Source organism: Cherax quadricarinatus, chromosome 23 (genome assembly GCF_038502225.1).
Source record: "Cherax quadricarinatus isolate ZL_2023a chromosome 23, ASM3850222v1, whole genome shotgun sequence".
Lineage (NCBI taxonomy): Eukaryota > Metazoa > Arthropoda > Malacostraca > Decapoda > Parastacidae > Cherax > Cherax quadricarinatus.
In genome coordinates, this window is record NC_091314.1 from 32,120,730 (window position 1) to 32,148,471 (window position 27,742).

General features: G+C 40.3%; 1 protein-coding gene across 1 annotated transcript in view; it reads right to left on the reverse strand.

The window, feature by feature from the left end:
* LOC128685701 (D-aminoacyl-tRNA deacylase 1) overlaps positions 1-27,742 on the reverse strand; it is a gene marked incomplete at its 5' end in the record, with an annotated part of 119,211 nt that overhangs the window by 37,034 nt on the left and 54,435 nt on the right. The gene's annotated exons all lie outside the window — the stretch shown is intronic.

Sequence of the window (27,742 nt, forward strand, 5' to 3'; positions counted from 1 at the left end):
AACAGCCTGGTTGATCAGATTCTGATCCACCGTGAGGCCTGGTCTCAGACTGAGCCGTGGGGGCGTTGACCCCTGAAACCCTCTCCAGGTAACCCCCGAGGGACCTCATGGAGTGCGTATATTGTTTTTCGTTTACATGCATACCCATGATAAAAGTGTAATAGATAAAATATGCACAAAAAGTTGAGAATTAGCTCTTTTTCAATGCTGGGAAGCACATCACAGCTGCTTAGGCTTTGTGCAAGAATGGTACATAATACCGACAAGATGAAATTAAGACACTTGTGCAACAGATGTTGCACAAGTGTCTTAATTTCATCTTGTCAGTATTATGTACCATTCTTGCACATCTTGTCAGACACTGCAACATCATAGAATCTTGATTCTGAGGACATGTACATAACCTTCACGACTACGACAACTACTACTACAACTAGCCCATCTATTTGGGAAGGGCCTACTTCCACTGGGGAATCCCGCCTACCAATGACTATGCCCTCGTCTGCTACACTTGACGTTACTATATAAGCGCCAGGCTCCTTGCTTCTGCTTCAGAATCTCCACGGCTATGGTGCTCTTCGTGCCTACTCCAAGGTTGAGGGACTGATTACCTCATCTTCTGTATATAGTCCTACTGTCTTCAAGCTATGTCCTAGAATTTGTATTGATAAAGCCACTGGATGGCGAAACATCTACAATAAAGATACCCAGATGTTGCACAAGTGCTTAGGCTTTGAAGAGCCTTCATCACTACTTTTGTGCTTTATGACTATTATTAAGTAAAATTAAGGCTTATTTTTGGGCCAAGGTAAACTGTGTATAATTGAAACCAAATATGCAGATATGGGGGTTCTACTATGTAGATAAACCAGCAGTACCTTTTTTATACACACACTACCTGAAAAGGCATTGAAGTGGAATACACAAAGTTCTGTAAAAAATTTTACGATTTCCCAGCCTTTATTTATTTTTTCATTAACACACTGGCCGATTCCCACCAAGGCAGGGTGGCCCGAAAAAGAAAAACTTTCACCATCATTCACACCATCACTGTCTTGCCAGAAGGGTGCTTTACACTACAGTTTTTAAACTGCAACATTAACACCTCTCCTTCAGAGTGCAGGCACTGTACTTCCCATCTCCAGGACTCAAGTCCGGCCTGCCGGCTTCCCTGAATCCCTCCATAAATCTTACTTTGCTCACACTCCAACAGCACGTCAAGTATTAAAAACCATTTGTCTCCATTCACTCCTATCAAACACGCTCACGCATGCCTGCTGGAAGTCCAAGCCCCTCGCACACAAAACCTCCTTTACCCTCTCCCTCCAACCTTCCCTAGGCTGACCCCTACCCCACCTTCCTTCCACTACAGACTGATACACTCTTGAAGTCATTCTGTTTCGCTCCATTCTCTCTACATGTCCGAACCACCTCAACAACCCTTCCTCAGCCCTCTGGACAACAGTTTTGGTAATCCCGCACCTCCTCCTAACTTCCAAACTACGAATTCTCTGCATTATATTCACACCACACATTGCCCTCAGACATGACATCTCCACTGCCTCCAGCCTTCTCCTCGCTGCAACATTCATCACCCATGCTTCACACCCATATAAGAGTGTTGGTAAAACTATACTCTCATACATTCCCTTCTTTGCCTCCAAGGACAAAGTTCTTTGTCTCCACAGACTCCTAAGTGCACCACTCACCCTTTTCCCCTCATCAATTCTATGATTCACCTCATCTTTCATAGACCCATCCGCTGACACGTCCACTCCCAAATATCTGAATACATTCGCCTCCTCCATACTCTCTCCCTCCAATCTGTAATAATAATAATTATTATTATTAATTTTTTGCACTGGAGCAGAGATCCACTGTATAGCACTTTGTCTGGATTATTTGGGTTATCCAAGGTAATTTATACTATGTATGATAACTTTACTTACGTGTACCTGTGAGAGAGAGATACAGAGAGAGAGAGAGAGAGAGAGAGACCCACCCACCCGGCTATGTATTACACATGTTCCAGAGTTTTCTCTTTACTTAGAGTATTGGTTATACTACATTCTGGCAGGATGACACTACCAGTGGTATTCTCCCATTCCACTGTGTCGACAATACGATAACAGTAACATATGGACAAGCACCTAAAGTCGGTTCCTGATCAGCCGGGCTGTGGCTCGTACGTTGGTTTGCGTGCAGCCAGCAGTAACAGCCTGGTTGATCAGGCTCTGATCCACCAGGAGGCCTGGTCACAGACCGGGCCGCGGGGGCGTTGACCCCCGGAACTCTCTCCAGGTAAACTCCAGGTATGATACTGTATGCGATATAAAATTTACAATACAGTTCACTACCATGTATACATTGTATACAGTAAATAAATAATTAAAATATAACAATAGAAGTAAATTATGGTAAAAAGAATGAAATAATGATTATACATTACATTACAGTACTATGTAGGTAGTTTATATAGGAAAAGTTTGACATTATGCCCTACCCAGTATGTCGGCAGTTTTCAAAGGTTCGACTTACGTCCATTTTGACTTACGACCGGTTGGTCGGAACCAAGCTTGGTTGTAAGTCGGACGGTAGGTGTATAAGAAAAAAAAAAAGTTGATCAAAGTTTTTTTACACATTTTCAAATGTAAAAAAACAAAAAGATCTACTTTTTTTTACATACTTTCAAATGTTGAAAAAACGTATATATACGTTTGGACCGTTTACGAGTTAATGAGACTCGGTGATTATTATTATTTCTAATATGGTGTCACTTGTGCAAGTCGTCTGGCTACCACATCTCATATTTATGTTTATTTATTCTACTGTGGGGTGTATTTATCATCTTTATATGTTATGCATTGTGTTTATTATATAATTTTGAAAAATATCAAAGATGGATTAATGAAAATATGTATATTAACGTAATATACAACATTTAAATGAGACTCGGTGATTATTATTATTACTAATGTGACGTCTCTAGACATACAACACTCTTACTGATTTTAATGTGCATCTGCATGCCAGCACAGTAAGTTTATTTAGGTACAGGTATACATAAGTATAATTATCAGAGTATATATAAAATATGAAATAACTTTTAAAAACACTTGAAATTTTGGAGTTTCCAGACATAATGGAGAGAATTAGTGCTTACGGAGAATGTAAACAAACTGGGTGGGGCGCGGTGACCATATTAGAAAGTCAGGTGGGGGAGCCGTATAGAGTTTTGGTCATAATTTAAAATGACCGTATTAACAGAACAACGTAAAGTGAAACGCCGTAAAGCGGGGCCCTACTGTACTTGCACAAACCTAGATGGTATAGCCTACTACACACCTAAGCTATATGTTTCTTCTATTTTATCACAGATTTGCTTGTAAGCAGATAATGCACCATGAACATTCTTGGTTAATGAAAACTTTTTGGTGTTAGGGTTCATTTTTCAAGCATTTTAAGTGAGTTTGTTCAGATTTCCAAAAGCTTCTGCTAAACCCTTCACTGTAAATTTTATTTGGGGTTCTTTTTCTTCTCCTGCAGGGGCCATGATGAACAAAACATGAGAATAAATCAAGCACAAGAAACAGTCAACATGAGATGTATGGGGCTGTAGCCGGCATAACACACTGTACTGTTCTAAACATTTTTTTTTATACCAGTAGAAATTGATCATCAAAACTTAGTGCTAAACCCACAAGGGTCATACAGCACTTATAAGAAGAAAGAGAAGACTAAAACATTGGTTCCCAGACTTTTTTCTCTGGGCTGCACTTTTGGAATGAAAATTTGCTTGTGCCACCAAATTTTTTGATAAAAAATATTATTTTTTATTTTATTATCACACTGGCTGATTCCCACCAAGGCAGGGTGGCCCGAAAAAGAAAAACTTTCACCATCATTCACTCCATCACTGTCTTGCCAGAAGGGTGCTTTACACTACAGTTTTTAAACTGCAACATTAACACCCCTCCTTCAGAGTGCAGGCACTGTACTTCCCATCTCCAGGACTCAAGTCCGGCCTGCCGGTTTCCCTGAATCCCTTCATAAATGTTACTTTGCTCACACTCCAACAGCACGTCAAGTATTAAAAACCATTTGTCTCCATTCACTCCTATCAAACATGCTCACGCATGCCTGCTGGAAGTCCAAGCCCCTCGCACACAAAACCTCCTTTACCCCCTCCCTCCAACCTTTCCTAGGCCGACCCCTACCCCGCCTTCCTTCCACTACAGACTGATACACTCTTGAAGTCACTCTGTTTCACTCCATTCTCTCTACATGTCCGAACCACCTCAACAACCCTTCCTCAGCCCTCTGGACAACAGTTTTGGTAATCCTGCACCTCCTCCTAACTTCCAAACTACGAATTCTCTGCATTATATTCACACCAAAAAATATATTACAAAGAAAACTCCTAGTGCTTGATTCATAACACAGAACACTACTTTATATGAACATGAGACATCCAGAAAGTATAAAACAATGCAGCTATACAAAAACATGATTCACTCCCAAAATATGCTTATACACAGACCTCTTACATATGTAACCAAGTTTCTGCATTAGCGGTCCTCTTTAAGGGGGCTCCTTGTTGTGATAAAGAGGCTATTGGTCTTAGGAATTGGACCTTTTGTTCTGAGGAAGACCAAAATTACCCCCAAATCCTCCCCTCCCCTTTCCCATTCCTCCTCTTTTTCCCATCCCTCCCCTCTCCCTTTCCTGTTTTCAGCCTTTGGGGTCCTCCCCTAGGGCATTCTAGTTCCTAGGTAGGGGAAAGGGTACCATGGTCCATCCCATTCCATTGAGGTTCTTGGTGGTGTAGTTTGCCAAGGAATCTGGATCGACTGGGTATGTCCGAATCCCTTTCCAGTCTCCGAGGGGAAGGCTTCAGGTGACAGGTGTATCTCTGGAGGCTACCTGTCGGATTCCGGGAAGTGGTAGCCAAAGGAAGTATGCCTTGTGGTAGATAACCGACCACCCTCTCTTTTGTCCACCGAGGTGGCTTGGTATATGTGAGGTTGCTATCCTGGATTGCTTGTTTACTGGCATGAAGGGTAGGGTATGACATGAGTTCCATGTTGCACCTGCACTGAGGTCCTCTTGGGCACAGAGGGGGATTTATGGCTCTTCCATTCCTCCTAGGAACTACCCCTCCACATTCCTCCTTTTCACTTTTTTCTTTCCTTTTTTTTGGGGAAAAAGGAAACAAGTGACTTAACTATGGAGTCCCAGATTCATGAAACTGCTCCTCCCGGCCCAGTTTCTGTTGCAGCACCCTTCTACGACCCTGCTTCATTATCGGACCTTTCTAATGCCCTGGTACCTTCTGTGGGTGACAACTCTGTCGCATGCTCCTGGTATCGAGGTTCTGCCTAACTCCTTTAATACATCCAACCTCCACATGTCTTTGACCATGCTCTTGGCTTCTCCCTCTACTGTGTGACAATTTTCAGATCATTCACCCATCTCAGGATGGACCACCTCTGCTCCCACACTAAAACAACCACAACAATTAACAGACAACACTGCTACAATTACCTCTCACTCTTCCCAGGAAAGACCAGAATGACACTTGCTCCCCTTACACACTACATTTCAAAGTACACTATAGCATCAGCAAGGCAATCCTGCACCATGTTGATCAAAATATTTCATTTCATGCTTTAAGGAGTGGTGCACACATAGTCATGGTACGAAATGCTGGCCAGGATCACAATCTTTCCCTTCTTATCTCTATAGACAATATTCCTGTAACTATTCAACAACACATTTCTCTCAATTCTTGAAGTAGTACCATAGTTCTGCCTTATACCATTGTTCAACATGATTTCTGGTCACGTGATTCCAACATAAATGAGCAACTCGAGCTCCAAGACCTACCTAATTCTTTTCTTCTAGCAGAGAAGAGTCTTATAATATCCCTTTTACACTTCTAGAACTAGAGTCAACACTTTCCTTTTGCCAATCATTGGCAGCTGGGCCTTTTGGCATTCATATTCATATGCTTTAACATTTACATTCTGCCACTATTCTGCCTTTTCATAAGCCAGGTACTTCTGGACATGATACTTCACACTGTTGTCCCATTGCTCTTACCAGTGCAGTATGCAACTTGATGGAACGTCTGGTAAATGGACTTTTGATGTGGTATTTAGAGATACGTATACAGTAGTCCCTTCCCGCATCAATATGGCTTTCGTAAGGGCCGCTCTACTATTGACCGCTTACTCCACTTAGATACAAGTGTTCATAATAACTTTGCTAGTAACCATTCCGTTATCACAGTCTTTTTTGATCTTGAAAAGGCACATGACACTAGTTGGAGATATAACTGTCTTGGCTGAGGTCCACTCCTTAGGCCTCCGAGGCAATCTGCCATTTTTCCTAAAAAATTTCTTATCTGAAAGACATTTCTATCAGGGATGTGTCCTTAGCACCACACTGTTTCCCCTTGCTATAAATGATCTGGCATCTGACTTATTCTGAATTAATTTTCCCCATATGAAATAATGGCAATCCAATTAATCCGTTTCAGACACCCAAAAGTATTCAAAAAATGTTTTCTACATGAAATGTACATTTACCTACACAGAAAAAAATGATATATGAAGAATAAAACAATAATAACATCACATTTACCTTTATTGAAGACATGGTGATGTTTGGAAGATGGGAGAGGATGGAGTTTACAGTTGTTTGGAAGGGGAATCCCCTTCCATGAAGACTTCAGGTACCAAGTCCTTATCTTGGGTTACTTCTCTTCTTTGTTTTTTGCCACTAGGACCAGCTTGAGAGTCAATAGACCCCTGTCACTCAAAAAAAAGTGTTCCAGAGAGGTCTGTTTCTGGTGTATGTTAGGAATTGTGTTGGGAGACAGGACAAGGTAGTTCTTCAATATGGCACTAGTATCAGGTCTACGGCTTATTTATTCATCTAATATATAATAAACAATATTAAAAACATAGAAACATGATATATACTCTAGAATGAATAAAATAAGACATTAAGAATGTCACGAGTGGTGGTGTGTTGTTTGTTGTTGTCCTCTCCACCCTTGCTTATCCTTACATAGTGGTGGTGAAGGCAGCAGCAGACGTGGCAGTGTTAGTCGGTAGCCCTATATACCTCCAACGACAATGGAGGAGTCAGTTTCATGCTGTCCTTTTTCTATCAATTAATTGCTTAACTTACTTGCTACACTACTAATGCTACATTTTATCGCTGACTGGCACTATAGCCTTTATCGACTCCTGCTGCTTTAGTATCGTACATATTGCAGAAACACTGAAAAGGGCACATTCTCCCCTCTCTCTCAGCCCTTTACCAAAGGGCTGGCTGGCACTAGAAGCTTTCTTTGGGCCCATGGTGGCTTATTTGGCAATTACAAGCACTAAAACGAATGGAATAATACACCTTGTATCGTATGAACGCGTGGGATCGTCCTCAATGGCTGATAAACAATGGCACACTGCCTATACATGGAGTGTCAGGGCCACTCAGGTCCCCGAGTACTGATGTGTATCTTTTAGTAAATTCTTTAGTAATTAAGCCTAATCTGAACTGTTTATCAATTTGGTGTTTTTTATTAATAGATTTGAGGATACTTTTTGTTAGCCATGGGCTGTTTAGCCTCTTTTCTGTCATCTGTTTAGTTTTGATTGGGCAATGTTTGTTATAGAGGTTTAGGATTTTATGTAAAAAAAATTTGATATCTTTATTGATATTATTACTGTCATCTAGCTGTCTTTGCCAATCAATGGCACCTAGTGCTAGTTTTAGGTTGTTTATCGATGTCTCATCATGCAGACGAAATGAGATCTTTGTTTCTTGAGGCAGTTTAGATAAGTTGGTTATGAGAAAGGTAGGGTAGTGGTCTGTGGTGTTGTCTGTGATTATACCTGCTTGTAGTGGAGATATCGTGTTGGTCCAGATATGGTCAAGTAACGAGGCACTTGTCTCAGAGATTCTTGTTGGCTTCGTTATAGAGGGTAGCAACAAGCTGTTGTTCATAGCATGTGTGAAATCAGCTACTGGAAGGTCAGTTGCTTGGATAAGGTTTATGTTGAAGTCTCCTGGTAGTATCAGATGGTGTTTATTCAACGCTGACTCAATTATCATGTTTCTAAGGTTACTGCTAAAAGTTTAAGTATTTGAGTGTGGTAGTCTGTAGACTGCACCAACTGTTATAGGTTTCTTAAGTGTTCTTGATGTGAATTTAGCTATTATATATTCATCGCTTTCATCCCGTACGTTAGTTGATTTCATACATTCTAGTTCATTAGAGTAACAGATGGCAGTGCCTCCTCCTGATTGGTCAGGCCTGCAGTTATGTATGGCTGTGTAACCAGGTATGGTAAATATGTCTGTCAAATCTTGTCTGAGCCAGGTTTCAGTAATTATAATGAAAGTTATAGTAGCATTTAGAGACTTAAGTAGTACAATGAGGTCATCATAGTGCTTACTCAATTATCTAACATTATAGTTGAAGACTGTAATGTTCTTGCTGACACTGAGAATAGTATTAGCCTGACTACTAGTGTAGTAATGGCAATTACTGTTTGGATTGTGTGTGCAGTTCAATAAGAGGTTGATATCAGGATCAATAATTGCATTCATAAGGGGTAAGTAGAGAAATAGCTGTTACAATTATTAAAAAAGAAGAAAAGACAAAAGCCACTGATGTTAAACCACTAACAAATATGAACTTATAAACTAAGATAATTATTTTAAATCTAAAAATAATGGAGCTACTGTACATTAAAATAAAACACTTTAGCACCTTGATTATTTTAAAGTTAAAAGTAATGGTTTCGAGTATAAAATAAGACAGAGAATAAAACACTTAAGCACCTGGATTAACACCTTAAATAGCACTTTCGGTGTCTTAAGTAACTGAGAATTAATTACTGCTATTCACTAACAGATATGAAAATATGGATTAAAATAAGGGTAAATTCTACTATACTACAGCACTGTACACTGCGTATGCCACTATTAAAACAAACGAAACAAACAAATTTTATTTCTCTGCAAGATTACATTGAGAATATAAAATTACAAAAATGAGTTGCAGTGCAAAGAGAGCCACTATCATGCCTAGGCATTTTGGGCAGACTTAATTTAATGGCTTACAGACTACTTAATACAAAATAAATTGATCATAGTTTAAGTTGTACATCTGTTTTTATTTATAGTAGGCACTGTCAAGAAATTTTAATGAAAATAAGAAAAAATTTTGGAGTGAGTTAAACAAGTTAAGAAAGCCTAGGGAAAGTATGGATTTGTCAGTTAAAAATAGAGTAGGGGAGTTAGTAGATGGGGAGAGGGAGGTATTAGGTAGATGGCGAGAATATTTTGAGGAACTTTTAAATGTTGAGGAAGAAAGGGAGGCGGTAATTTCATGCACTGGCCAGGGAGGTATACCATCTTTTAGGAGTGAAGAAGAGCAGAATGTTAGTGTGGTGGAGGTACGTGAGGCATTACGTAGAATGAAAGGGGGTAAAGCAGCTGGAACTGATGGGATCATGAAAGAAATGTTAAAAGCAGGGGAGGATATAGTGTTGGAGTGGTTGGTACTTTTGTTTAATAAATGTATGAAAGAGGGGAAGGTACCTAGGGACTGGCAGAGAGCATGTATAACCCCTTTATATAAAGGGAAAGGGGACAAAAGAGATTGTAAAAATTATAGAGGAATAAGTTTACTGAGTATACCAGGAAAAGTATACAGTAGGGTTATAAATGAAAGAATTAGAGGTAAGACAGAATGTAGGATTGCGGATGAGCAGGGAGACTTCAGAGTGGGTAGGGGATGTGTAGATCAAGTGTTTACATTGAAGCATATATGTGAGCAGTATTTACATAAAGGTAGGGAAGCTTTTATTGCATTTATGGATTTAAAAAAGGCATATGATAGAGTGGATAGAGGAGCAATGTGGCAGATGTTGCAAGTACAGTGGACCCCCGGTTAACGATATTTCACTCCAGAAGTATGTTCAGGTGCCAGTACTGACCGAATTTGTTCCCATAAGAAATATTGTGAAGTAGATTAGTCCATTTCAGACCCCCAAACATACACGTACAAACGCACTTACATAAATACACTTACATAATTGGTCACATTTGGAGGTAATCGTTATGTGGGGGTCCACTGTATATGGAATAGGTGTAAGTTACTAAATGCTGTTAAGAGTTTTTATGAGGATAGTGAGGCTCAGGTTAGGGTGTGTAGAAGAGAGGGAGAATACTTCCTGGTAAAAGTAGGTCTTAGACAGGGATGTGTAATACTTCCCGGTAAAAGTAGGTCTTAGACAGGGATGTGTAATGTCACCATGGTTGTTTAATATATTTATAGATGGGGTTGTAAAAGAAGTAAATGCTAGGGTGTTCGGGAGAGGGGTGGGATTAAATTATGGGGAATCAAATTCAAAATGGGAATTGAAGTTACTTTTTGCTGAGGATACTGTGCTTATGGGAGATTCTAAAGAAAAATTGCAAAGGTTAGTGGATGAGTTTGGGAATGTGTGTAAAGGTAGAAAGTTGAAAGTGAACATAGAAAAGAGTAAGGTGATGAGGGTATCAAATGATTTAGATAAAGAAAAATTGGATATCAAATTGGGGAGGAGGAGTATGGAAGAAATGAATGTTTTCAGATACTTGGGAGTTGACGTGTCGGCAGATGGATTTATGAAGGATGAGGTTAATCATAGAATTGATGAGGGAAAAAAGGCGAGTGGTGCGTTGAGGTATATGTGGAGTCAAAAAACGCTACCTATGGAGGCAAAGAAGGGAATGTATGAAAGTATAGTGGTACCAACACTCTTATATGGATGTGAAGCTTGGGTGGTAAATGCAGCAGCGAGGAGACGGTTCGAGGCAGTGGAGATGTCCTGTCTAAGGGCAATGTGTGGTGTAAATATTATGCAGAAAATTCGGAGTGTGGAAATTAGGAGAAGGTGCGGAGTTAATAAAAGCATTAGTCAGAGGGCAGAAGAGGGGTTGTTGAGGTGGTTTGGTCATTTAGAGAGAATGGATCAAAGTAGAATGACATGGAAAGCATATAAATCTATAGGAGAAGGAAGGAGGGGTAGCGGTCGTCCTCGAAAGGGTTGGAGAGAGGGGGTAAAGGAGGTTTTGTGGGCGAGAAGCTTGGACTTCCAGCAAGCGTGCGTGAGCGTGTTAGATAGGAGTGAATGGAGACGAATGATACTTGGGACCTGACGATCTGTTGGAGTGTGAGCAGGGTAATATTTAGTGAAGGGATTCAGGAAAACTGGTTATTTTCATATAGTCAGACTTGAGTCCTGGAAATGGGAAGTACAATGCCTGCACTTTAAAGGAGGGGTTTGGGATATTGGCAGTTTGGAGGGATATGTTGTGTATCTTTATACGTATATGCTTCTAAACTGTTGTATTCTGAGCACCTCTGCAAAAACAGTGATAATCTGTGAGTGTGGTGAAAGTGTTGAATGATGATGAAAGTATTTTCTTTTTGGGGATTTTCTTTCTTTTTTGGGTCACCCTGCCTTGGTGGGAGACGGCCGACTTGTTGAAAAAAAAAAAATGAACTGTACTCAAATTACAATAGTTTCAATAATAAATATTGAAATTATATTATAGGAATATAACATTGTAAGTTGTTGAAAGTATTTTACAGTATGAGAATGCTTCAGTTGGGTAGGTACAGTGGACCCCCGCATACCGTTGGCATCACATAACGTTAAATCCGCATACCGCTACATTTTATCGCCAAGATTTTGCCTCGCATACCGCTAAAAAACCCGCTCAACGCTGTTCGTCTGAGACGCGTCTAATGTGCGCCCTTAGCCAGCCTCACATGTTCCGCCGGTGGCATTGTTTACCAGCCAGCCTCCGCGGTAACATCCAAGCATACAATCGGAACATTTCGTATTATTACAGTGTTTCTGGTGATTTTATCTGCAAAATAAGTGACCATGAGCCCCAAGAAAGCTTCTAGTGCCAACCCTACAGCAATAAGGGTGAGAATTACTATAGAGATGAAGAAAGAGATCATTGATAAGTATGAAAGTGGAGTGCGTGTCTCCGAGCTGGCCAGGTTGTATAGTAAACCCCAATCAACCATCGCTACTATTGTGGGCAACAAAAAGGCAATCAAGGAAGCTGTTCTTGCCAAAGGTTTAACTGTGTTTTCGAAACAGAGATCGCAAATGATGGAAGATGTTGAGAGACTCTTATTGGTGTGGATAAATGAGAAACAGATAGCTGGAGATAGCATCTCTCAAGTGATCATAAGTGAAAAGGCTAGGAAGTTGCATCAGGATTTAATTAAAAAAATGCCTTCAACTAGTGATGATGTGAGTGAATTTAAGGCCAGCAAACGTTGGTTTGAGAGATTTAAGAGGCCTAGTGGCATACATAGTGTGATAAGGCATGGTGAGGCTGCCAGTTCGGACCACAAAGCAGCTGAAAAATATGTGCAGGAATTCAAGGAGTACATAGACAGTGAAGGACTGAAACCTGAACAAGTGTTTAATTGTGATGAAACAGGCCTGTTTTGGAAGAAAATGCCAAGCAGGACCTACATTACTCAGGAGGAAAAGGCACTCCCAGGACATAAGCCTATGAAAGACAGGCTTACTCTGTTGATGTGTTCCAATGCTACTGGTGATTGCAAAGTGAAGCCTTTATTAGTGTATCACTCTGAAACTCCCAGACCGTTCAGGCAAAAAGAATGTCCTCAAGGAAAATTTGTGTGTGCTGTGGAGGGCAAACAGTAAGGCATGGGTCACTAGGGACTTTTCTATGACTGGTTACACCATGCATTTGCCCCCAATGTGAAAGATCACCTAACTGAAAAGAACTTAGAACTTAAGTGCCTCCTGGTGTTAGACAATGCCCCTGGTCATCCTACAGATGTGGCAGAGCGACTTTATGGGGACATGAAATTCATTAAGGTGAAGTTTTTGCCTCCTAATACCACTCCTCTCCTGCAGCCCATGGACCAGCAGGTTATTGCAAACTTCAAAAAACTGTACACAAAAGCTCTGTTTGAAAGGTGCTTTGTAGTGACCTCAGAAACTCAACTGACTCTAAGAGACTTTTGGAGAGATCACTTTAATATCCTCAATTGTGTAAACCTTATAGGTAAGGCTTGGGAGGGAGTGACTAAGAGGACCTTGAACTCTGCTTGAAAGAAACTGTGGCCAGAATGTGTAGACCAAAGGGATTTTGAAGGGTTTCAGGCTAACCCTGAGAATCCTATGCCAGTTGACGAATCCTTTATGGCATTGGGAAAGTCCTTGGGGTTGGAGGTTAGTGGGGATGATGTGGAAGAGTTGGTGGAGGAGGACAATGAAGAACTAACCACTGATGAGCTGATAGATCAACTTCAACAGCAAGAGGCCAGACCTGAGGAAACTGGTTCGAAGGAGGGGAGAGAGAAATTGAAGAAATTGCCTACTACAAAGATTAAGGAAATCTGTGCAAAGTGGCTTGAAGTGCAAACCTTCATGGATGAAAATCACCCTCACACAGCTATTGCAAGCCGTGCTGGTGACTATTACACTGACAATGTTGTGAAACACTTTAGGGAAGTCATAAAGGAACGAGAGGTACAGGCCACTATGGACAGATATGTTGTGCGATAGAACTCCAGTGACTCTGAAGCTGGTCCTAGTGGCATTAAAAGAAAAAGGGAAGTAACCCCAGAAAAGGACTTGACACCTCAAGTCTTAATGGAAGGGGATTCCCCTTCTAAACACTAACACACTCTCCTCCCATCCCATCAATCATCACCAGATCTTCAATAAAAGTAAGTGTCATGTAATTGTGCATGCCTTTTTCAGTTTGTGTGTATTAAAATTAATATTTCATGTGGTAAATTTTTTTTTTTTTCATACTTTGGGGTGTCTTGCACGGATTAATTTGATTTCCATTATTTCTTATGGGGAAAATTCATTCGCATAACGATAATTTCGCATAACAATGAGCTCTCTTGCACGGATTAATATCACTATGCAGGGGTCCACTGTATTTTTACCACAATGTAGTATTAATCAATGTATGAACTTTGGGCATCATGTTTTAAAGTTTTAAGATTTAGGTAACTGGGAGATTTTTTGGTAAAGTTAAATATTAAGTATTGAGTATTTAGTTTAGGGTGATTAAGTGGTTTTTGAGAAGTCTTAAAATGATGTTCAGACAGGGTTACTTTAGTATTTACTGGTAATGAAGTCCAAATTTTGAGGCCCTTTATGTGCATAGAGTTTTTACACAGTGAGATATGGACTCGGGGTACATGAAAAAGAGATCTGTGTTTTGTGTTATGGTAGTGTGTCCTGTTAAGGTTAGTGAAGAGAAGTTTGAGTGGAGGGTTTATGTTGAGTGTAGTTTTCTATGTATGTAGTAGGCACATGAATAATAATAATAATAATACAGTGGCCCCTCGCCTAACGAATGCATCACATAACGTTAAATCCGCCTAATGATACATTTTAACAAAAATTTTGCCTCGGCTAGCGCTAAAAAACTCGCTCAACGCAATTTGTTCGAGACGCGTCCATGTGCGGCCTGAGCCTGCCTCACTTATTCTGTGGGTGCCAGTGTTTACAAGCCAGCCACCGCGGTCGCTTCCAAGCATACAATCAGAACATTTCATATTATCACAGCCTTTTTAGTGACTGCACCTGCAAAATAAGTCACCATGGGCCCCAAGAAAGCTTCTAGTGCCAACCCTACAAGAAAAAGGGTGAGAATTACTATGGATATGAAGAAAGAGATCATTGCAAAGTATGAAAGTGGAGTGCGTGTCTCCGAGCTGGCCAGGTTGTACACAAAACCCCAATCAACCATCGCTACTATTGTGGCCAAGAAAACGGCAATCAAGGAAGCTGTTCTTGCCAAAGGTGCAACTCTGTTCTCGAAACAGAGATCGCAAGTGATAGATGATGTTCAGAGACTGTTATTGGTGTGGATAAACGAAAAACAGATAGCAGGAGATAGCATCTCTCAAGCGATCATATGTGAAAAGGCTAGGAAGTTGCATGATGATTTAATTAGAAAAATCCCTGCAACTAGTGGTGATGTGAGTGAAATTAAGGCCAGCAAAGGTTGGTTTGAGAGATTTAAGAATCATAGTGGCATACATAGTGTGATAAGGCATGGTGAGGCTGCCAGTTCGGACCACAAAGCAGCTGAAAAATATGTGCAGGAATTCAAGGAGTACATAGACAGTGAAGGACTGAAACCTGAACAAGTGTTTAATTGTGACGAAACAGGCCTGTTTTGGAAGAAAATGCCAAACAGGACCTACATTACTGAGGAGGAAAAGGCACTCCCAGGACATAAGCCTATGAAAGACAGGCTTACTCTGTTGATGTGTGCTAATGCTAGTGATGATTGCAAAGTGAAGCCTTTATTGGTGTATTACTCAAACTCCCAGAGTGTTCAGGAAAAACAATGTCCTCAAGGCTAATTTGTGTGTGCTGTGGAGGGCAAACAGTAAGGCATGGGTCACTAGGGACTTTTTCTATGACTGGTTACACCAAGCATTTGCCCCCACTGTGAAAAATTACCTAACTGAAAAGAAATTAGACCTTAAGTGCCTCCTGGTATTAGACAATGCTCCTGGTCATCCTTCAGACGTGGCAGAGCAACTTTCTGCAGAAATGAGCTTCATTAAGGTGAAGTTTTTGCCTCCTAATACCACTCCTCTCCTGCAGCCCATGGACCAGCAGGTTATTGCAAACTTCAAAAAACTGTACACAAAAGATCTGTTTGAAAGGTGCTTTGTAGTGACCTCAGAAACTCAACTGACTCTAAGAGAGTTTTGGAGAGAGCACTTTAATATCCTCAATTGTGTAAACATTATAGGTAAGGCTTGGGAGGAAGTGACTAAGAGGACCTTGAACTCTGCTTGTAAGAAACTGTGGCCAGAATGTGTAGACAAAAGGGATTTTGAAGGGTTTGAGGCTAACCCTGGGAATCCTATGCCAGTGGAGGAATCCATTGAGGCATTGGGGAAGTCCTTGGGTTTGGAGGTTAGTGGGGAGGATGTGGAAGAGTTGGTGGAGGAGGACAATGACGAACTAACCACTGATGAGTTGCTGGACATCATCTTCAACAGCAAGAGGCCAGACCTGAGGAAACTGCTCCGGAGGAGGGGATAAAGAAATTGAAGAAGTTGTCTACTTCAAAGATTAAGGAAATGTGTGTAATGTGGCTTAAAGTGCAAACCTTTTTTGATGAAAATCACCCTCACACAGCTATTGCAAGCCATGTTGGCAACCTGTACACTGACAATGTTGTGAAACACTTTAGGAATGTCATAAAGGAATGGGTGGTACAGGCCTCTATGGACAGATATGTTGTGCGACAGGAGTCTAGTGACTCTCAAGCTGGTCCTAGTGGCATTAAAAGAAGGGAAGTAATCCTGGAAAAGGACTTGCCACCTCAAGTCCTAATGGAAGGGGATTCCCCTTCTAAACATTAACACCATCCACAGTCTCCCCTCCTCCCATCCCATCAATCATCACCAGATCTTCAATAAAGGTAAGTGTCATGTAACTGTGCATGTCTTCTTCAGTTTGTGTATATTAAAATTAATATTTCATGTGGTAAAAATTTTTTTTTGTTCATACTTTGGGGTGTTAGGAACGGATTAATTTGATTTCCATTATTTCTTATGGGGAAAATTAATTTGCCTAACGACAATTTCGCCTAACATTGAGCTCTCAGGAACGGATTAATAGCGTTAGGCGAGGGTCCTCTGTAATAATAACTATTTCTTTGTAAAGGTTACAATGTGTAATTACAATTTTGATTTCCTAAGTGCAAAGATAGCCACTATCATGCCGAGGCATTTCAGGCAAAACTAATCCTAATACATAGTAACTAATTAAAACTAGATAAGAGAATAGTACATAGCAATTATACTTAAAACTAAACATGGAATAGTGGTTAGCTGTTTTACAATCTTATTTGGACTTAATAAATCTTCTGTATACTTAGTACAAAATCTAATTTACAAGGAATGGTGCAGGTGGTAATATTTTATGGAATGGCAGAATTAAAAGCCAGGTGGTCACATGATAAAACTAGTCAGCAGATGTTTCGTTGATTTGGTAAACCCTTTCAGGGTCCGTGCCATAGATCTACGGCTTTACGTTCAGGGTTCAAACCGTAGATCTACGCCATGAACTCAGCTCACTCTGATAAGCTGTCAGTGGTAAATTTAGGCCTAGATATGAGAGAATACATCTCCGTGGTATGTGTGTACCACATAAAACAAATCCTGCAGCACACAGTGTATAACGAGAGAAAAAAAAACTGAGATCGTGATTTTCGATTAAAACAGCGACTTTGCAATGTTTTTTCATATGTTTTTTATAGTTGTATTTGGGATTTCTTGGTCTCATTTGATAGAATGGAAGATATATTACAGAAATAGAGATGATTTTGATTGGTTTTAGCACTGGAAATGGCTTGAAACTGAGCTCAAAGTAGCAGAAATGTTAAATTTTTGTCGATGTTCAAGAGTAAACAAATGACCTCACACGTCTAATACACACCAGCTGGTGAGTCTAATATACATTCACAAATGTGGTGATGATAATTATACAATTATTACAATATTGCACAAGAGTAAATCTTCCATTTTTTGGTTTGAATAAAAATTCATTATGTGAATAAAAAATCAAAACCGAATTCATTTGTAAAGCCTCAAAACATAACTAATGAACAAAGGAAATGTTAGTTTAGTGCCAGGAATACCTGCATTGTTTATTCTGAACCCTATTTTGAAATTGGAATATTTTTAACTTAGTTAAATTGGCCAAATTACAAATTTCCGATCACTTTATTTTGTAGTTGAAACAGTTGACTGGGCAATTTATTGTGCTCAATCGATAGAATAGAAGCAATACTAGTGAAATAGCAAAGAATTTGGTCGACTGGAATAATGTAATTGGCCTAAAATAGGAGTCAAAGTCGGCAAAATTACCGATTCATAAATATCGCTGACACGTCAAAATTCGCAAGAGCGCAATTTCGTAAATTTTTCATCAAATTTCGTACTTTTTGTTTCATTACCTTCAGAAAAAGATTCTCTACCATTTCATAAGAAAAAATAACAAAATAATTTTTTGAAAATTCTTGGACCTTGGTGTGCACTTTGAAATTTGGCCTCTGGACCCTGAAAGGGTTAATATTGTGAAATAAGATGTTTTTTTTTAGCAGAGTCCTAAATTTGTAAGCTGTCTGGGGTTCCTTGACCTGTTCCGGTAGCGAGTTCCAGATCTTCAGGCCTTTTATGTGCATAGCGTTTTTGCAAAGTGAGAGTCTTACTCGAGGGATGTTGAGAAGTGCCTTATGCCTTGTATTGTGACTGTGCATTCTGTTGTAACTATCAAGTAGTAGTTTTAGGGGAGGGTTTACAGTGGAGTTTAAAGTTCTGTATATGTAGTAGGCACAATAATAAGAGTGTATGTCTTGTATATTTAGTAAGTTGAGTCTTTTGAAAAGTGGTGGGGTGTCCTGTCTAGCACACGAGCTGGTTATCACCCGCACAGCAGCTATTTGTTGGATTATTAAGAGTCTAAGGTGGCTGGCAGTGGTTGAGCCCAAGGCACAGATACCAGAGGTGAGGTAAGGATATATTAGGGAGTGGTACAGGGTAAGGAGAGTTGTTTGTGGTACATAGTATCACATCTTGGAAAGGACTCCTACTGATTTGGAAATTTTCTTGGCTATGTGATGGGTATGGGACTGAAATTTAAGATTACAGTCAAGGAGAAGACCTAGAAATTTGTCCTCCATGTGTCTTGATATAGGGGAACCATTTAACCCTTTCAGGGTCAGCAGGCCCTCTCCGAAACTTGTTCTCAGGGTCAGAAATTTTTCGAAAAAAAAAATAATTCTTTTTTCTTATGAAATGATAGATAATATTTTCTCGATCATAATGACACCAAAAGTATGAAATTTGATGGAAAACTTACGGAATTATGCTCTCACGAAGTTAGCGGTCTCGACAATGTTTACGCATCGGCGATTTCGCCCACTTTGAGCCCTATTTTCGGCCAATTCCAATGTACCAGTCGACAAAAACCATAAGTATTTTGCTAGAACTCCATTTTTTCTATCGAATGAGCACAAGAAATTACCCATTTACCAATTTCAACTATCCAATAAAGTGGTCCAAAATTGGCAATTCTGCCAATTTCACACATTTCAAAAGATGCCAATTTCCAAATAGGGTCCAGAATAAACAAGACATTCCTGGCACTAAAATAACATTTCCTCTGTTCATTAGTCACGTCTCCAGGCTTCTGTTATATTGCTTTTGCTTTCCACTTTGAGTTTTTATTCTCACAATAAATAGAAGATTTGCTGTTATGCAGACTACTGCATTAGTATAGAAATAGTGTACAAATGGTATAAATAATATCAGCGCACTTGTGAAAGAATATTAGACTTACCAGTTGACGTGTATTGGACACGTGGCTTGATTTATTTACTTTTGAACTTTGGCAAAAATCGAACATTTCTGCTACATTGTGAAACCAATAAAAATCATCTCAATTTCCATAATATGTCTTCCATTCTATAAAATGAGACCAGGAAAACTGGAATACAACCATAAATAGCATACAAAAATACACTGCAAAGTCGATGTTTTAAACCAAAAACAGAGCCGGAGTTTTTTTTTTTCTCATTATGCACTGTGTGTTGCAGAATTTTTTTTATACTGTGCACACTAACCACACAGACCCATTCTTTCATATGTAGGCCTACCAGCTCTCTCTCCTAGATCTGAAGGCGCTAGAATTTAGGCATACTATTACGGCACCAATCCTGGTGTGCAAGCTGTACTAGTATGGCACAAACCCTGAAAGGGTTAAAAGTATGTAGAGTTGAATATTTGAGGCTCTGTCGCCAAACAGCATGAAGTATGTTTTGTCTATGTTAAGAGTGAGTTTGTTGGTCATCATCCAAGCATATATCTTTAGCAGTTCATTGTTTACAGTGGTTTCAAGCACAGCTGGGTCTGAATGGGAGTAGACATATGTAGTGTCATCTGCAAATAGAACTGGTGTAAGGAGTTGGGATGCACTGGGGAGATCATTGATGTAGATGAGAAAGAGGAATGGACTTAGGACACTACCTTGGGGTAATCCTACAGCTACAGGTTGGATAGCAGAGTAGATTCCATTTGCATGTACATACTGGTGTCTGTCGTTAAGATAGGATTTTAGGTAGTCAAGAGAATGTCCTCTTATGCCATAATGATTCAGTTTGAGGTGCAAGAGATTGTGGTCAACTGTGTCAAACGCTTTTCTTAGGTCGATAAAGAACCCCAGGGGATATTCATCTTTATCGAGAGCTGTGTATATTAGGTCAAGCATTTGTAAAATAGCATCATTCGTTTTTTTTTTTTTTTTGGTCTATATCCAAACTGGCATGGGTCAAGTATGTTGTTGGATGTCAGGTAGGAGTAAAGTCGCTTGTGTATTATTTTTTCAAATATCTTGGAGAGTAAGGGCAAGTTTGATATGGGTCTGTAATCGTTAAAATCAGTTGGATCTCCACCTTTGTGGATTGGGGTGACCCTTGCTGTCTTGAGTATGGATGGGAAGGTTGAGGATGCCATAGATTTGTTAACCCTTTGAGGGTCGACAGGCCCTCTCCGAAACTCGTTCTCAGGGTCGGCCAAATTTCAAAAAAAAAAAAATTATTTTTTATGAAAAAATAGAGGTTTTTTTTCTAAACATTATAGGATAAACAAAAAAATTTACCATCAATACTTACGGAGATATGGATGCATGAAGTTTGCAGAAAATGAGCCGCGTATGGCAACAGCGGCGACTGCCGCTCACCCGGTAAACTTTAGTTTACTTGTAATTGAAGGTTTGTTGTTTTTTTCACTATTTTATTTTTTCACATAACTTATGTGGCCTATGAGACCAAAGTAAGGTGCAATGTACATATATACACTCGTTGTATACAACACAATAAGCACACAAACATAATTATCAATATATTGTTTACAAAACTTGTTTACAAAAACAAACAATACAAAACATTGTTTATTATTATTGTTCTATAATATATATACCAATATACAGTCACTGAACATATTCCTATTAGTTCTGCAGCTTGTGGAACTCTGAAACATGGTGTCATACACAATGGTGTTTTATCTTTCTCCCTCATTCTATCTCTTTCAATCTGTCTCTCTCTTTCTATCTGTCTGTCTATCTCTGTCTCACAGGTACACATAAATACAAGTATACATAGTATAAATTACCTAGGATAACCCAAGAAATCCAGACAAAGTGCTATACTCTGCTTGAAGATGTGAGTAAAAGTGATGACACAGTCTTGTGGCTCTCTGAGACAGAGAGCTAGACGGATAGACAGATAGACAGGGAGCTTGACAGACAAATAGACAGACAGAAATGTTAGTGTACCAGTACCAGTGTACTAGTGTTCCACCCTCCTCCTCCTCTTCTTCCTCTTCCTCCTCTTCCCCCTACTCTTCCTCCTCTTCCCCCTACTCTTCCTCATACTCTTCCTCTTCCTCCTACTCTTCCTCTTCCTCCTCTTCCTCTTCCTCCTCCTCCTCTTCCTCCTCCTCTTCTTCCTCTTCCTCCTACTCTTCCTCTTCCTCCTACTCTTCCTCCTCCTCCTCTTCTTCCTCTTCCTCCTCTTCCCCCTAATCTTCCTCCTACTATTCCTTTTCCTCTTATTCCTCTTCCTCCTACTCTTCCTCTTCCTCCTCTTCTTCCTCTTCCCCCTACTCTTCCTCCTTCTCCTTCTCCTCCATAGTGTAAATTACCAGGAGTCAGCAGCTGTCAAAATGACATATTGTCTCATTACTCACTCCCCCTCCCGCCTGTCAAAACAATGGGGTCGGATGCTGCTTCCCTTCCTCCATTCTATCTAATTATCTTTCTCCCTCATTCTATTCTTTTTATCTCTGTCTCACAGGTACACATAAATACAAGTATACATAGTATAAATTACCTAGGATAACCCAAGAAACCCAGACAAAGTGCTATACTCTGCTTGAAGATGTGAGTAAAAGTGATGACACAGTCTTGTGGCTCTCTGAGACAGAGAGCTAGACAGATAGACAGGGAGCTTGACAGACAGGCAAATAGACAGACAGAAATGTTAGTATACCAGCAAAAACAAAGGGAGGGAGATGTTTATCTCATCTTTTAGCATCAGCTCTACCCTCATTTACCCTCATCAAACGTCAGCACTTATCAGATGTTATCTCCCCTTATCTTGTTACTGTCATGGGTGAACATTTATTATTACATATTATTATTATTATTACCTATTATTATTATTATGTATTATTATTATGTATTATTATTATTATGTATTATTGTTATCATTACGTATTCTTCTTCTTCCTCCTCCTCCTCTTCTTCTTCTTCCTCCTCCTCCTCTTCTTCTTCCTCCTCCTCCTCCTCCTCTTCTTCCTCCTCCTCCTCCTCCTCCTCCTCCTCTTCTTCTTCCTCCTCCTCCTCCTCCTCCTCCTCTGCCTCCTCCTCCTCTTGCCTCCTCCTCCTCTTGCCTCCTCCTCCTCTTGCCTCCTCCTCCTCTTGCCTCCTCCTCCTCTGCCTCCTCCTCCTCCTCCATTCTTGGAACAAGTTTGAAGAGCTTGTAGTTCATAATCACTATCACTATCATCACCAATGCTCACATCTGAGTCTGGGATTTTGGAAAATAGGAGTTTCCTCTTTGATTCTGGTACAACTGAACGTGAACAAGATGGCCCAGCACCAGAGGTGGAAGGCTGTGGGTTGTCTGGGTTTTCCTCACTATTACCCATATTATGGTCATTAGTTTCGGTCAAAACCTCACCAGAACCTTGAAACTCATCTTCACTGTCACTTCCATCTGTATTAGAACTGTCACTGGGGAACAAAAGTGTCCCAATTCGCCGAGGAGTGAGGAACTTCTTACCACAGGGCACGGTGGAAATTGTGTACTATGATGGCATTCCCACAATGCACCACTGGGTCCCAGATTTTTTTCCTACTGCGCACACCCACCACACAAACCCATTCTCTCACATCTAGGCTTATCAGCCTTTTCCTGTGAGATTTGAGGCCGCTAGAATTTATGCGTACTAGTACGACAAAAACCCCTACGCGTAAGACGTACTAGTACGACCAAAACCCTCAAAGGGTTAAACACTGTTGCAATAATGAGCGACAGTTCCAGTGCAGCTTTTTTATACAGTGGACCCCCGGTTCGCGATAATAATCCGTTCCTGAGAGCTCATCGTAAACCAAAAATATCGGAAAGCGAATCAATTTTCCCCATAAGAAATAATGGAAATCAAATTAATCCATGTAAGACACCCAAAAGTATGAAAAAAAAACTTACCACATGAAATATTAAGTTTAACCCTTTGACTGTTTCCGACGTATAAATACGTCTTACGAGCCAATGTTTCTGACGTATTTATACGCATAAATTCTAGCAGCTTCAAATCAAGCAGGAGAAAGCTGGTAGGCCCACATGTGAGAGAATGGGTCTCCATGGTCAGTGTGCACCATATAAAAAAAATCGGGGAGCCAGTGGTGCATTGTGGGAATGCCATTTCAGTTGTCCATTTTCAGCATGTCTAGCGGTAAGAAATATATGATTCCCCAGCAAATCTGGGACTCTTCTCTTCCCAAGTGATGCTCTAACACAGATGGAAGTGTCAGTGAAGATCAATTTCATGATTTGGAGGAGTTTGAGACCAAAAGCAATGGAGGAGGAGGAGGGGGAGGAGGGGAGGAAGAGGAGGAGGAAGGGAGGAGGAGGAGGAGAAGAGGAGGAGGAGGAACAGGAAGAAGAAGAAGATGTAATAATATTGTTCCCTTGAAGCAAGAAAAAAAAAAGTCCACCCCATGACAGTGACAAGATAAGGGGAGATAACATCTGATAAGAGCTGACTTTGATGAGGGTAAACGAGGGTAGAGCTAAGGAAATATTACATGACCAGCGCCCTCCCTTTGTTTTTGCTGGTACACAAACATTTCTGTCTGTCTATTTGTCTCTCTGTCAAGCTCCCTGTCTGTCCATCTAGCTCTCTGTCTCAGAGAGAGCCACAAGACTGTGTCATCACTTTTACTCACATCTTCAAGCAGAGTATAGCACTTTGTCTGGATTTCTTGGGTTATCCTAGGTAATTTACACTATGTATACTTGTATTTATGTGTACCTGTGAGACAGAGATAGGCAGACAGATAGAAAGAGAGACAGATTGAAAGATATTGAATGAGGGAGAAAGATAATTAGATAGAATGGAGGAGGGGAAGCAGCATCCGACCCCATTGTTTTGACAGGCAGGAGGGGGAGAGAGTAATGAGACAATGTCACTTTGACAGCTGCCGACTTCTGACTCAAAACAATTATAAGCCACACACTCGCACACAAGACAAGGAGGAGGAGGAGGAGGAGGAGGAGGAGGAGGAGGAGGAGGAGAAGGAGGAGGAGGAGGAGGAGAAGGAGGAGGAGAAGGAGGAGGAGGAGGAGGAGGAGGAGGAGGAGGAGGAGGAGGAGAAGGAGGAGGAGAAGGAGGAGGAGAAGGAGGAGAAGGAGGAGAAGGAGGAGAAGGAGGAGGAGGAGAAGGAGGAGAAGGAGGAGGAGGAGGAGAAGGAGGAGGAGGAGGAGAAGGAGGAGGAGGAGAAGGAGGAGGAGGAGGAGAAGGAGGAGGAGGAGGAGGATGATTGTTTGTTTTTGTAAACAAGTTTTGTAAACAATATATTGATAATTATGTTTGTGTGCTTATTGTGTTGTATACAACGAGTGTATATATGTACATTGCACCTTACTTTGGTCTCATAGGCCACATAAGTTATGTGAAAAAATAAAATAGTGAAAAAAACAAAAAACCTTCAATTACAAGTAAACTAAAGTTTACCGGGTGAGCGGCAGTCGCCGCTGTTGCCATACGCGGCTCATTTTCTGCAAACTTCACGGCTCTATATCTCGGTAAGTACCGATGGCAAAATTTTTTTTTTTGGACTAAAACACTCAGAAGAATAATCTTAACATTTTCATAAGAAAAAATAATTGTTTTTTTTTTTTGAATATTTGGCGACATAGAATGACAGTTTCAGAGAGGGGCCTGAAACAGTCAAAGGGTTAATGGAATAGAATAGTAATTACAATAACAACAATAACAATAAATAACAATAAATAATGAAAGAATAATTGACACTTACCTTTAACCCTTTGAAAGTCGACAAGCCCTCTCCGAAACTCGTTCTCAGGGTCGGCCAAATTTCAAAAAAAAAAAAATTATTTTTTCTTATGAAAAAATAGTTTTTTTTTCTAAACATTATAGGATAAACAAAAAAAATTACCATCAATACTTACGGAGATATGGATGCATGAAGTTTGCAGAAAATGAGCCGCATATGGCAACAGCGGCAACTGCCGCTCACCCGGTAAACTTTAGTTTACTTGTATTTGAAGGTTTGTTGTTTTTTTTTCACTATTTTATTTTTTCACATAACTTATGTGGCCTATGAGACCAAAGTAAGGTGCAATGTACATATATACACTCGTTGTATACAACACAATAAGCACACAAACATAATTATCAATATATTGTTTACAAAACTTGTTTACAAAAACAAACAATACAAAACATTGTTTATTATTATTGTTCTATAATATATATACCAATATACAGTCACTGAACATATTCCTATTAGTTCTGCAGCTTGTGGAACTCTGAAACATGGTGTCATTCACAATGGTGTTTTATCTTTCTCCCTCATTCTATCTCTTTCAATCTGTCTCTCTCTTTCTATCTGTCTGTCTATCTCTGTCTCACAGGTACACATAAATACAAGTATACATAGTATAAATTACCTAGGATAACCCAAGAAATCCAGACAAAGTGCTATACTCTGCTTGAAGATGTGAGTAAAAGTGATGACACAGTCTTGTGGCTCTCTGAGACAGACAGCTAAATGGATAGACAGATAGACAGGGAGCTTGACAGACAGACAAATAGACAGACAGAAATGTTAGTGTACCAGTACCAGTGTACTAGTGTTCCACCCTCCTCCTCCTCTTCTTCCTCTTCCTCCTCTTCCCCCTACTCTTCCTCATACTCTTCCTCTTCCTCTTCTTCCTCCTCCTCCTCTTCTTCCTCTTCCTCCTACTCTTCCTCCTCCTCCTCCTCTTCTTCCTCTTCCCCCTAATCTTCCTCCTACTATTCCTCTTCCTCCTCCTCTTCCTCTTATTCCTCTTCCTCCTACTCTTCCTCTTCCTCCTCTTCTTCCTCTTCCCCCTACTCTTCCTCCTTCTCCTTCTCCTCCTCCTCCTCCTCCATAGTGTAAATTACCAGGAGTCGGCAGCTGTCAAAATGACATATTGTCTCATTACTCACTCCCCCTCCCGCCTGTCAAAACAATGGGGTCGGATGCTGCTTCCCTTCCTCCATTCTATCTAATTATCTTTCTCCCTCATTCTATCTGTCTGTTTATCTCTGTCTCACAGGTACACATAAATACAAGTATACATAGTATAAATTACCTAGGATAACCCAAGAAACCCAGACAAAGTGCTATACTCTGCTTGAAGATGTGAGTAAAAGTGATGACGCAGTCTTGTGGCTCTCTGAGACAGAGAGCTAGACGGATAGACAGGGAGCTTGACAGACAGGCAAATAGACAGATAGAAATGTTAGTATACCAGCAAAAACAAAGGGAGGGCGATGTTCATCTCATCTTTTGGTATCAGCTCTACCCTCATTTACCCTCATCAAACGTCAGCACTTATCAGATGTTATCTCCCATTATCTTGTTACTGTCATGGGTGAACATTTATTATTACATATTGTTATTATTATTATTACCTATTATTATTATGTATTATTATTATTATGTATTATTATTATTATGTATTATTATTATTATGTATTATTATTATTATGTATTATTATTATTATGTATTATTATTATTATGTATTATTGTTATTACGCATTCTTCTTCTTCCTCCTCCTCCTCCTCCTCCTCCTCCTCCTCCTCCTCCTCCTCTTCTTCCTCCTCCTCCTCTTCTTCTTCCTCCTCCTCCTCCTCTGCCTCCTCCTCCTCCTCTTGCCTCCTCCTCCTCTTGCCTCCTCCTCCTCTTGCCTCCTCCTCCTCTGCCTCCTCCTCCTCCTCCATTCTTGGAACAAGTTTGAAGAGCTTGTAGTTCATAATCACTATCACTATCATCACCAATGCTCACATCTGAGTCTGGGATTTTGGAAAATAGGAGTTTCCTCTTTGATTCTGGTACAACTGAACGTGAACAAGACGGCCCAGCACCAGAGGTGGAAGGCTGTGGGTTGTCTGGGTTTTCCTCACTATTACCCATATTATGGTCATTAGTTTCGGTCAAAACCTCACCAGAACCTTGAAACTCATCTTCACTGTCACTTCCATCTGTATTAGAACTGTCACTGGGGAACAAAAGTGTCCCAATTTGCCGAGGAGTGAGGAACTTCTTACCGCAGGGCACGGTGGAAATTGTGTACTATGATGGCATTCCCACAATGCACCACTGGGTCTCAGATTTTTTTCCTACTGCGCACACCCACCACACAGACCCATTCTCTCACATCTAGGCTTATCAGCCTTTTCCTGCGAGATTTGAGGCCGCTAGAATTTATGCGTACTAGTACGTCAAAAACCCCTACGCGTAAGACGTACTAGTGTACTAGTACGACCAAAACCCTCAAAGGGTTAATGA